The following is a 10,947-nucleotide window of genomic DNA, read 5'->3' as shown; positions in this document are numbered from 1 at the left end:
GAAAATCAGAAATAAAAATAAAAATGGGCTCACTTAATTACATGTATTCTATGTATTTCTTTGTGGTTAATGATACATGAGTCCTCTTTACAGAGGTGTTCGCGGTCTGGATTGGAAGCAAAAATCATCTGATCTAATCCCTTCGGGTTGATCATATAATCATCCATTCGGTTTGGATTTTTTTCCAAATCTGATCCGATCCAATCCAATTTTTTTCGGTTTGGATTGGATCGGTTTTTGGTTTTTTGAAAATCCTAAAATTTATTTCATGATTATTGTGAAAATAACATCTTTTGTATATATTGACTTTGTAAATTTATTTTTTTTGAAATACAAAAGTATTAGTAAACTATAATATATAAAAAAAAATTGGGCAATGAGATATGAAGCTCTACAAAGATAAAATTTTGTTGATGAGATATGACTAGATTTTTTCTTTGATTTAGTTGATGGGTTAATGGGTCTTGGGTTAGAAATTTTTAAGTTATGATTAGAGAAAAACTCAAGTAGGTAGAGGGAAATTAATATATTGGATCGGTTTGGATTGGATCGGTTTTCATCAACCCATCCAAAAATCGATCAAATCCAATTAAAATTTGCAGTTTTTTTTTGTTTTCGATTTTTCGATTTTCGTTTTTCGGTTATTGTTTTTTCGGTTCGGTCTCTGCAGTTTGAATAGGTTTGATCGGTTGAAGAACACTCCTACCTGTTTATTTCTCTTTTTGGTAAAGGAATGCATACCACAAGAGTACTTGATGATTTACTAATGGCTACAGTAATGCTTTTATATAAATAAAAATAAATGTAAACTCTAAATTGTCTTTGAGGAATTTATCGGCGAACACATTAATATTTTATACTGCAAAAACTCAATACTTGGGTGTTACGAATAGTGTTGGCGCGTGGATCACCTAAGAGAACTTTCTAAGATGATTGCAATAGTGCAAGGGCACACGTCCAAGTAATAAATAAGAGTATAATGCCTTAGATTATCGTTTTCACATAAAAGTGATACAATATGGGTTAAAGAAGTTGTAAGCAAAATAAAATAACTAAAATAAACAAGGAACAAAATGAAAAGGAACGCAACACACTAAACAAGGCACGGTCAGTAGGAAACGAGGAAAAAAGTGCAGTAAACGAGGAACGCTTATGAGTAGCAAGGAACAAATGCAGTAAAACAGGTTCTGCTACCAAATCAGAGTACAAAGCCTCATTCTAATGATAACTTGAACCATGTATTGAATCTTAATCATTTGGACATAATGTATTATTGGTGTCGCTCCTCACTTTATAAATATTTAATGTATCTCTATTTAATATAAATTAAAGACAATTGGAAATTAAAAAGGCTATTATAAATATTTAATGTATCTCTATTTAATATTATAATTATTTGTTTTCTTATTTTCTAAGAATTTGTAGTTATTCCTTTAAATTCACCAATCTCTATATGTTGTAACCTTTTCTACTTGTTCTTTACAAAAGCAATAATATTCACTCTCATTGCTTTTTTAGTTGCTGCCTTGAATGTGGAATCCGTTTCCGATGATCTCTGGTCATCTTGCCACTATAAGCCACTACTGGAAAATGAAGAAATAACCCACACGTCTAATGATCTTTAGTCGCTGCCCACAATAGCTACACTACATGATAATGAAAATGAAGACTTAGTTGATGAGACTCATAGTTCATTTAATACCTCATGTGACATGCCTTCTATCAATCTAAAAGGTGCAAAAAGTTGGGACACCCGAACTACTATTTCAAAGATAGAAACAACCTATACTTACTCACCGACAATTGCAATCGTCTGAACCACTGGTAAGTACTGAATGCACTAATCCTTATAATCCTGAGACAAATATTAATCATGATGACTTACCCATTGGTGTGAGGAAGGGGGAAAGGTCTTGTACCTGACATCATGTCTCTCATTTTGTCTCCTCTAAGAACCTTTTTATGTAGTAAAGAAGTTTTATTTTAGCACTTGACTCCACTTCAATCCCAACATTAGTGCACAAAGCATTAACGAATGATAATTGCGATCAAGCCATGTGTGATGAGATGAATGCTTTAGAGAAGAATAATGCAAGGAAAGTTGTTGACTTGCCAAAAGTAAAAAGGTTATGGGGTGCAAATGGGTGTATATTATGAAATATAATTATGACAAGACTCTCGAGAAGTATAAGGCTTGATTAGTTATCAAGGGGTACACATAGACCTATGGCATTGATCATAAAGAAAAATATGCTCTATTGGCAAAAAAAATGGGGCAAATTTTATGTCATTATAAAGGCCAAGGTGTCTACTTCAAACCTTTCATATTTCAGGTCAATAGGCTAAGTTTTTGATTTTATATGAATTTCTCATCAAAGATAGCTTTTCTGAAATTGTTGGCAACCAGTTTCGGGAGTATCAGGGTGTTTGGAAGATTTTGTTAGGATTATCCTAAGGATAACTCAAGCTCCTGGAGGTCATTTGTTAAATGTGATTATATGATATTATATGTACTATGTATCTGACATTTCATGCAGGAAGTGAACTCTTAGGTAGAGACTACTCCATATACCCAAAGTTTAATGAGATAGTTAATCTCACCCCGTTTGGCGATATATTTCAGGTACTCAGGCAGCAGCAGGAGAACCCTCCAACCGCAAGAGAGTAGCTCAGGGTTATAGCATGCTTAGCTATAAAGATTTGATACTACATTTTGGGATTACTGTACATAGGTTTTGTAGCATGACGTATGATCATTGTAGCACCCCATTCTATAACCGATTTGTTATCACCAGTTATGATGTTAAGCGCAATTACAATCACATAATTCAATTAAAATCATGGGTAAATTTTTCTTTTAAAAACCATTTCTTTATGCTTTCTTAGATTATTTACGTACATATTCCACATGCGTAATTATAACATCTAATTATTGCGGAATTAGTCTATCAATGCTTAATATCATGTGCCAAGTACTCCCATAAGCATACGAGGCATTTAAAATTAAAACTGGAAAACTACAGCAGCTCGCTTTAGCGAGGTACCCCTTCCTCGTTGAAGCAGCTCGCTAAAGCGAGAAAGGCAGCGAGCTATTTAAATTGGAACCCAAGAGCATGGCCTCTGCATCAGGAGCTCGCTCGCTAGCTCGCTCGCTAGCCAGCTCGCTGAAGCAAGCATGCTAGCGAGCAACCACTGAACTTGAAAATGGTCACTTTGTTTCTATGCCATCTCTAGGGGTTTTGATCCCTACTTTTCTCAATCTCTTGGGTACCTAATTGACCGTATACAAGTATTTTACTATCTAAAGTCTTAACGTCAAAAATCTCATTAAAATTCATACATGATCTTTCTTAGGCTTCAAGCCAACTTTTCATTGTTTACTTCCTTGCAAGAAATCTTTCATATCATATGGTTATGGACTCTTTGTCCTTAACCTCCTCATTCTTCTTCAATGCAATTCTCAACATGCATAATTTACTTCAATCTCATCATCTTACAACATCATGAACATAATAAAATAATAATTGCAACATACTTAAATCATACATTCTTCATACATGTTCTTTATAATCAAAAATGTCCATTACATCATAATAGAGTTAAATACGTAACATATGGCAATGTCCAAAATACATCAATCATGTGCATGGATTCTTGCTAGCAAGTGCACTAGTCGTAAAAGTAATAAAGCGTACGTGAGTATGAGATCGTTCCTACGAGGACTAGAGTTTCAATCTCTAATTCACTATTTTACGCTTTAATTGGACAATCAAAGATGAAATTGGTAGAACAAATATGTAAAACAATCAATGATTAAAATCACATAATTCTAAAAAAAAATTCAATAATAAAGCAAGAAAATTAAAGATGAGTTTTTCAACAATCAAGAAAAGCGTAGTTAGGGATTTGATTTCCCCCAATTTTCCTTTAAACTGTGAATTAAAACTCTTATGTAACTGCCCTTAATGTATTGCCAATCAATTCCACTAAATTAATTAGGATTCAATCCCTTGACACCCTAATTCTTTATAATCTTGAAAGAACCCTAGTTCCCCGGTTATTCCTCAAGAAAACAAGCGTTAAACACAAGAATTAAAAGATTGCATAATTGTCCTATGTTTATTCCTAAAATAACAAGGATTATGATGAATTTATCAAACAAGGTTAATGCACCAGCATTCCTATTGTCATACAATTACCATAAATCATCCTACAAGAAATAACTCATAGAAAGCATTAAGAGTAGATAAATTCATTCAATACAAAAAGGAAAATTACACTAAAAAATCCAACTCATAGATATAAAGGTCCAATAGAGTTCCATCTGACCCCAACTACAAAAGAAAATCTAGCCTAGCATAGTGAATTCAAAAACAAAAGAAAGCAATAAAGGTTCCCCAAACTCCATTGGCGTGATGACGTTGTGAATCCTCAAAACTCCTAGCGTGTTTTTGAATTCAACCCGCTTCCGGTGCTCCAAAGCATTAAAGACTCGCTTCTATAACTCCGACTAGGTCTTCTATCTTCAAAATTATCAAAAAGTTCGAAGATCCTCCAATTGGTGTTGAAACTCCCTTTAAATAGGGTAGGAAACCCTTCTTTGAGCTTAAGCAACGTATTCGGCTTAAGTTGGACCGTGTTAGCGCGCTCCTTGAAAGGAAATTCTTCATGATAGCGCATGTTTGCGCGCTGGAACATGTTTTAGCACGCTCTTCTAGAAGCTTTTATGTATTTCTGCTCATTCAAAACAAGGAAGAATCAGTTGTGTTAGTCTATAGTTCAATTCTTCATGTTTTTTCACCAATTAACCTTAATTTTCATGCTTTTAACTATATAATTCATGTAAATTTGGCCCTTAACACATGATAAAGTAAATGTTTATCAAACATTCCCAGATTTGAATTGTTAGTATTTGGGTGTCATAGAGACAATCTTATGATTAAATAAGGACATAGATGTAGACCTTTTTAATATTGTCGCAAATAAATAAAAGCACTATTTATCTTGTTTCATAATTCTGTCTCGATATTAATGTTAATATATTATGAATAACTTGATAAACCCTGTGGAATAAAATAGGTATCTCTTGAGTATCTGTGATGAGATCACAATCATGAGGATTCAAGAATACCGGATGTTTATTCCTAATTTTATGTTCCTAGTCTAGAGATACTGAGAATGGGGTCAGTAATCTCGGGTAAGACTAGCACGACTTATCTACTTGTATATGGATACAAGGTATAGACCTCATGTGCTACAGATATGGAGATGTCTTAGCTAAAGTCGTGGGTGGACCTATAAGGGTATAGCTCGCACTGAACAGACCCACAAAGAGACTCTATGAGGAACTCTCACAGAGAGTATCATTAGAGTAGTCTCTTTATATTTGGGTATGTTTTTCCTTAGACAAGAAGTTATTACCTAGACTGTGTTCTAGAAGGCATGCTTTGATTGTGCACCTCGTCTTCCTGAAACATGGAGACTCATAGGTATACTGTTGGGCTTGTCCTGAAAGAACACAGGGCTAGGGTGATAAGCTGAAGGAATTCGTCAAATCTCTGTGAGAGATTAGGTTATCTGTAAACCGGAGAAATCAGGATGACATTTACAGGGACTCGGGAATCTATGCATAGTAAAAGAGATCATGAGATGATCTGCCTTTAGAGTCTGTAAATTGAAGATTCCCTATTTCGAATAAAGCCTACCCTAAACTGCAGGGGTTGATACGCTTCCTTACCCTAGGTTTTATGGGAAGGTAACCGAGACGAAAGGAAATATATACGACAACCAAATATGTGCAATAGGATGATCAAGTCACTAATCTAACTAGTTCTGGGGCAACAAAGCATTACTAGTGCTCTGTGTTGTCATTAGATGGGTTGTGGGCTTATTGGGCCCAAGCCCATTTATGTCAGTGGCTATGTTGGACCTAATGGGTCACACACTAACACCTAATTGTCTAGATGCTCTAGCATTAATGGTATTGGGCCTAACAATTGTTATTAGCCCAAGAAGTAGTTTGGAACTCCACAGATAGGGTGGAGGGCGCAAGGATCTAAGTAATGGGCTTGGATAGTCCAAGACATTACTAATTAATTTAATTAGTTAAATTAATTATCAAATGTTTAAATTTTGAATTTTGAATTTGAAATTTGAAATTTGAAATTTGAATTTTGAATTTTGAATTTTGAATTTGAAATTTGAATTTGGAATTTTGAATTTTGAAATTTGAATTTTGAATTTGAATTTTGAAATTTGAAATTGGAAATTTGAATTTTGAAATTTGAATTTGAATTTAGAATTTGAATTTGAATTTAAAATTTAAGTGTTTGAAAGTTTGAATTCAAATGTTTGAAATTCGAATTTGAATTGGCTATGAAAAGTTGTTTCATAACAAAAGGATAAGATGAGATCTTGTTAGAACATATCAAGAGGAAATCTTTTGGACATAATCTAAGAAGATTTGGGGTGCTGATTTGGCTGTTGGTTAGTCATCAGAATCAGCTCCAGAAGATACGATCTGTTGGGAGAATATTTGAGTGATTTGATTCAAGTTTGAATGCAACTACTCAAATGTATCTGGTCATTATTTAGGCTATATGGGGCGCACCATATAACTGATTATATGATGATTTATGATCAGATATTTGATTAGGTTTTGAACCTAATATATCATAAAGATATGATAGGATGTTGTTGGCAAGATTTGATGAGATTTGATTTGCAACAAATCCTATTCTCTCTCTCTCTTTGATGGAGCGCCCTTTTGGAAGGTATTTTTATTGATTAAAAATCTGATTTGTTTTTAACAAATAGGCTCCTCTTGTGCGCCTCTATATATATGTTCCTTCTAGGGTTTTTAGAAAACCAACCAAGCCATTCTCTTCTCCTCTCCTGCGCCACTTTTGTGAAGTTTTCACATTGAAAGCTTCACTCTTTCAAACACTTTTACCTAGCCTTTCTCTTCACACAGTGTGCGCTTAGCAAGCCTCATTGTAGTGATCACTTGGCGGTTTCACAAGAAGGAGTTCTTGCACCTAGACGCAGTGGGTGGTGTGGATCAACGTTAGAGGGTCTGAACCCTTCAGACCTACCTTTGATCATCACGAGTTTTCACGAACAAGGTAACATCATGCTTTCCTAAAGCATGATCTTGAATGCATGTGTGTTCCGCAATGAAAAAGTTTTGTTTTTCCCTCCAGCATGCATCGGCCTTCAAGGCCATTTCCAACTTGCATGAATATTGTTGTCCCCAGCAAACAATTGGGGGAAATGGCTTAAAAATTAAAAATCATATTCAAAGAGGAATATGTATAGTTGTTTAACACAAGTGGCAAACAAATTTTTTTCTTCATTTTTTTTTTGTTTGGAGTTAACCAACCCTAATTTTTGGAGGAATATTTAATTATCTCTTCATTTTCTCACTTATTTATTTTTCTTTTTCATGCTATTTTTCTTTTCTTTAAACAACTTCCGTTTTTCAAAAAATTTCTTTTCCTTTCTCTTTCTTTTCTCCTTTTTCCTTTTTAACCAATCTATATTTTCTTGGCTTTTTCTCTTTTTCACCTATTTCTCCCATACATCAAGAAATTAAATACAACAATTATACTCAATTCCTTAATTCAATTATGAAATTTAATCATAATTTGGATGAGGCTGTGTATGTGGAGTGGATATTCACATGTATAGGTTTTAAAATAATAAATAGGCCTATGCTCAAGGGGGCTCAAACAAAGGAAGTAACATATAGGTTGACTATTTGGCCATCTAGTTAAAAGAAAGAAAATGTCTCTATCATCTCAACAATCATATATCATAGACCATCTTAAGCAAGAAACAAAACAAGTTTTAGAGTGTTTCATACAATGAAGTGCACATCGAATAAAATTATCTATTTTGGCTCAAAAACTCACAGCTATGGGTGCATGATTAATTTATTATTCTCTATCCAAATCATTCTAAGTTATTCTCCTAATATTCTTTTTTGGAAATATTCGTTCATGCACTAAGATAGTCACTAATCAACTTCCTATCAATTATTCATTCATGCACTTACGCTGAGTAATTTTTTTTTTTTACTTAATTAATGATAATGGAGATGGGAAATCTAGACTAGAAAAAAAAACAAAATAATTCAATAAAATTACAGTAAAAAGAAAAAGAATGAGATATTTCCCTGATCTAGCTGGATGTTCTGTGTATACTCATGAATTCCTTTCGACCAAGTAGAGTAGTTCCTGATATGTTACCCTATGCCCAGATTTAAATGTTGTTGTCCCCAACAATTAATTTAAATCTACAAATAACCCAGCTAAAAATCAGAAAAACTAGTCGCGCTCTGAAACAAAATAAAATGAACATGAATCATCAGTCGTCAGAATGCATAAACGATGTCAGGGTTATCTCAATACCCATATCAGAAAGGGAAAATAAAAGTATTAAATTGAACCAAGACTCGAAGAAAATAATATGAAAACTAAAAAATGGCAGAAACAAGGAAAGGTAAAATGGTGTTTTATATTTTTCTTCCTCCACTAATTTTATTTGATAGTAACCAGATTCTATGTCAAATTTTGATAAGATAGTGGCATCATACAATCTTCCAGTTAAATCTTTTTTTGTTTGATAAAGGATATCTTATTCACTTTAAAACTTTATTATTATTATTATTATTATTAATATGAATTTAATGTTTCTGCTTTTATTACATAAATTTTTTTTCTGCTACACTCATATAAAAGTGAATGGTCCCATTAATATTTTTTTTCTCTTCTCCTTACATTGAGACCCACTTATGTTTATGTGAATGTGGCAGAATTTTTTTTTCTAGAAACCATATATATGTATATGTTATTTTACCTATTTCTTTTTCTATCTACTACTCTCCAATATCATTAGATCAGAATCTTTACTATCTTTATTATTTTTCTGATCTAATAGTATTGGAGAATGATAGATAAAAAAAGAGATAGGTAGAATAATGTATCCATATATATATATATATATAATTGATGTTCTTATGTATAATATAAGACTAAGAAATTATACTCTTTATCTTAGCCGTTTATTTTTATCTATGTGACTATTGTAGTTTGTTGAGAGATATGTATTAATTAATTATTATATCCAAAAAACTAGAATCATCATATAGACAAAAATTAACAGCTGAGATGTGGAATAAAATTTCTTAAACTTATACTAGAGTCAAAAGATATGTAGCTAAATTTCTTATATATAATTTTATAAGAATTACTGTAATATTTTTATGAATTTTTTATATTTTAAGTAAATTGTTAATTATTTTCCAATTTATCCTGATTTTCAAATATGAAAAAAAAAACAAATATTTAGATTTTTTTATTTATCAAATTAACTTTTTTTTTCTCGTGCCATGTCAATCCACGATAGCCTTTCATGTAAAATGGGCTAAATGGATTTCGATCTTCCTAACGCAGAATAACTAAATAAAAGTAAAGTATCAAAATGCAATATTTATAAAAAATAATGATAACATATAAATTTAACGGGAGAGGCTATACTTATTATTTTTTTATTATATCTAACTATCAAATTTTAATTATTAATTTTCGTCAATCTAATGGTTATAATTTATTGGATCATACTTATCAATTAATTATTAAATTCTAATGATTATAAGCATTAGATTGACAAAAATCAATAATTAATTTTTAATAATAAAAGATAATAAAAAAGTAATAATAAATAGGGAAAATTTCATTTTTACCCATTGTGGTTTTGTGATTTAACATTTGACCCCCTGTGGTTTTAAACTTATCACTTAGACTTACTGTGCTGAAATAATTTATCTTTTAATTCTCTATGGTTTCAAATTTTTACTTAGACTCCTTGTGGTTACAAAAAATTTCACTTAAACCCCTTATGGTTTCAAATATAAACATTTTAAAAATATATTTAAAATAAATCTTCTCTCTTTTTTATTTTATATCCTCATGTAATGCATTTAGGGTTTGAAAAATATTTTAAGTTATTTATTCTGAAATTAATTTATAAATTATCTTAATTTTTTTATTTTAAAAACATATTTGAAATTAAAACAATTATTTAAAATGAAATTAAAAAATATTATTTATGATAAATTAAATATGTACTATCAAAATAAGATATTTACTTTCTTTAAATAGATAAAATACAAATATTTGATTTGAATTTATTTTCTTGATAAAAATAAGTTAATTTTTTTAGAATTTTTTTTTAAACCTTAAATGCATTAGGTGAGGATATAAAATAAAAAAGAGAGAAAATTTATTTTCCTCTTATTTATTTTTTAAATTTTTTAATTTTAAACCACATGGGGTCTAAGTGAAAATATTTTTAACCACAAGGAATATAAGTGAAAATATGAAACTACGGGGGGTTAAATAATAAATTATTTAAGCACAATGAATCTAAGTGATAAGTTTAAAAACACGGAGGATCAAATGATAAATCACAAAATCACAATGGGCGAAAATGAAGTTTACCCTAATAAATATAACGTTTTCCAAAAAATTTTTTGGTTTGGATACGGAGCGCAGAGGGGGCTGCACCGCACACGTTTCCCAAATTTAATTAAGACATAGCATTGTGGTTTACGATTAACTTAGATGTCATTAAATTAATTTAATATAATTTATAGAAAAATGATATTGTAACAATCAATAAATATTACTACAAATTAATTTTATCGTTAGATCGATTATGTTGATCTAACGGTTATATTTATTTCAATCTTTATATGATTATAATTTCTCATATTTAATACTTTATATTTATTTTCACTTTAGTATGATTATGATTTCTCATATTTAATACTTTCACGTTAAATATAGAGAATCATAACCATAAAAAGATGAAAATAAATATAATCATTAAATTAATATAATCGATATACCGATAAAATTGATTGATAATAATTGTTAATAACAC

The sequence above is a fragment of the Gastrolobium bilobum genome, unplaced genomic scaffold (assembly GCF_033153095.1).
Source record: "Gastrolobium bilobum isolate Gb01-03AN ecotype WA unplaced genomic scaffold, APGP_CSIRO_Gbil_v1 utg19757, whole genome shotgun sequence".
Lineage (NCBI taxonomy): Eukaryota > Viridiplantae > Streptophyta > Magnoliopsida > Fabales > Fabaceae > Gastrolobium > Gastrolobium bilobum.
This window is presented reverse-complemented; position numbering follows the sequence as displayed.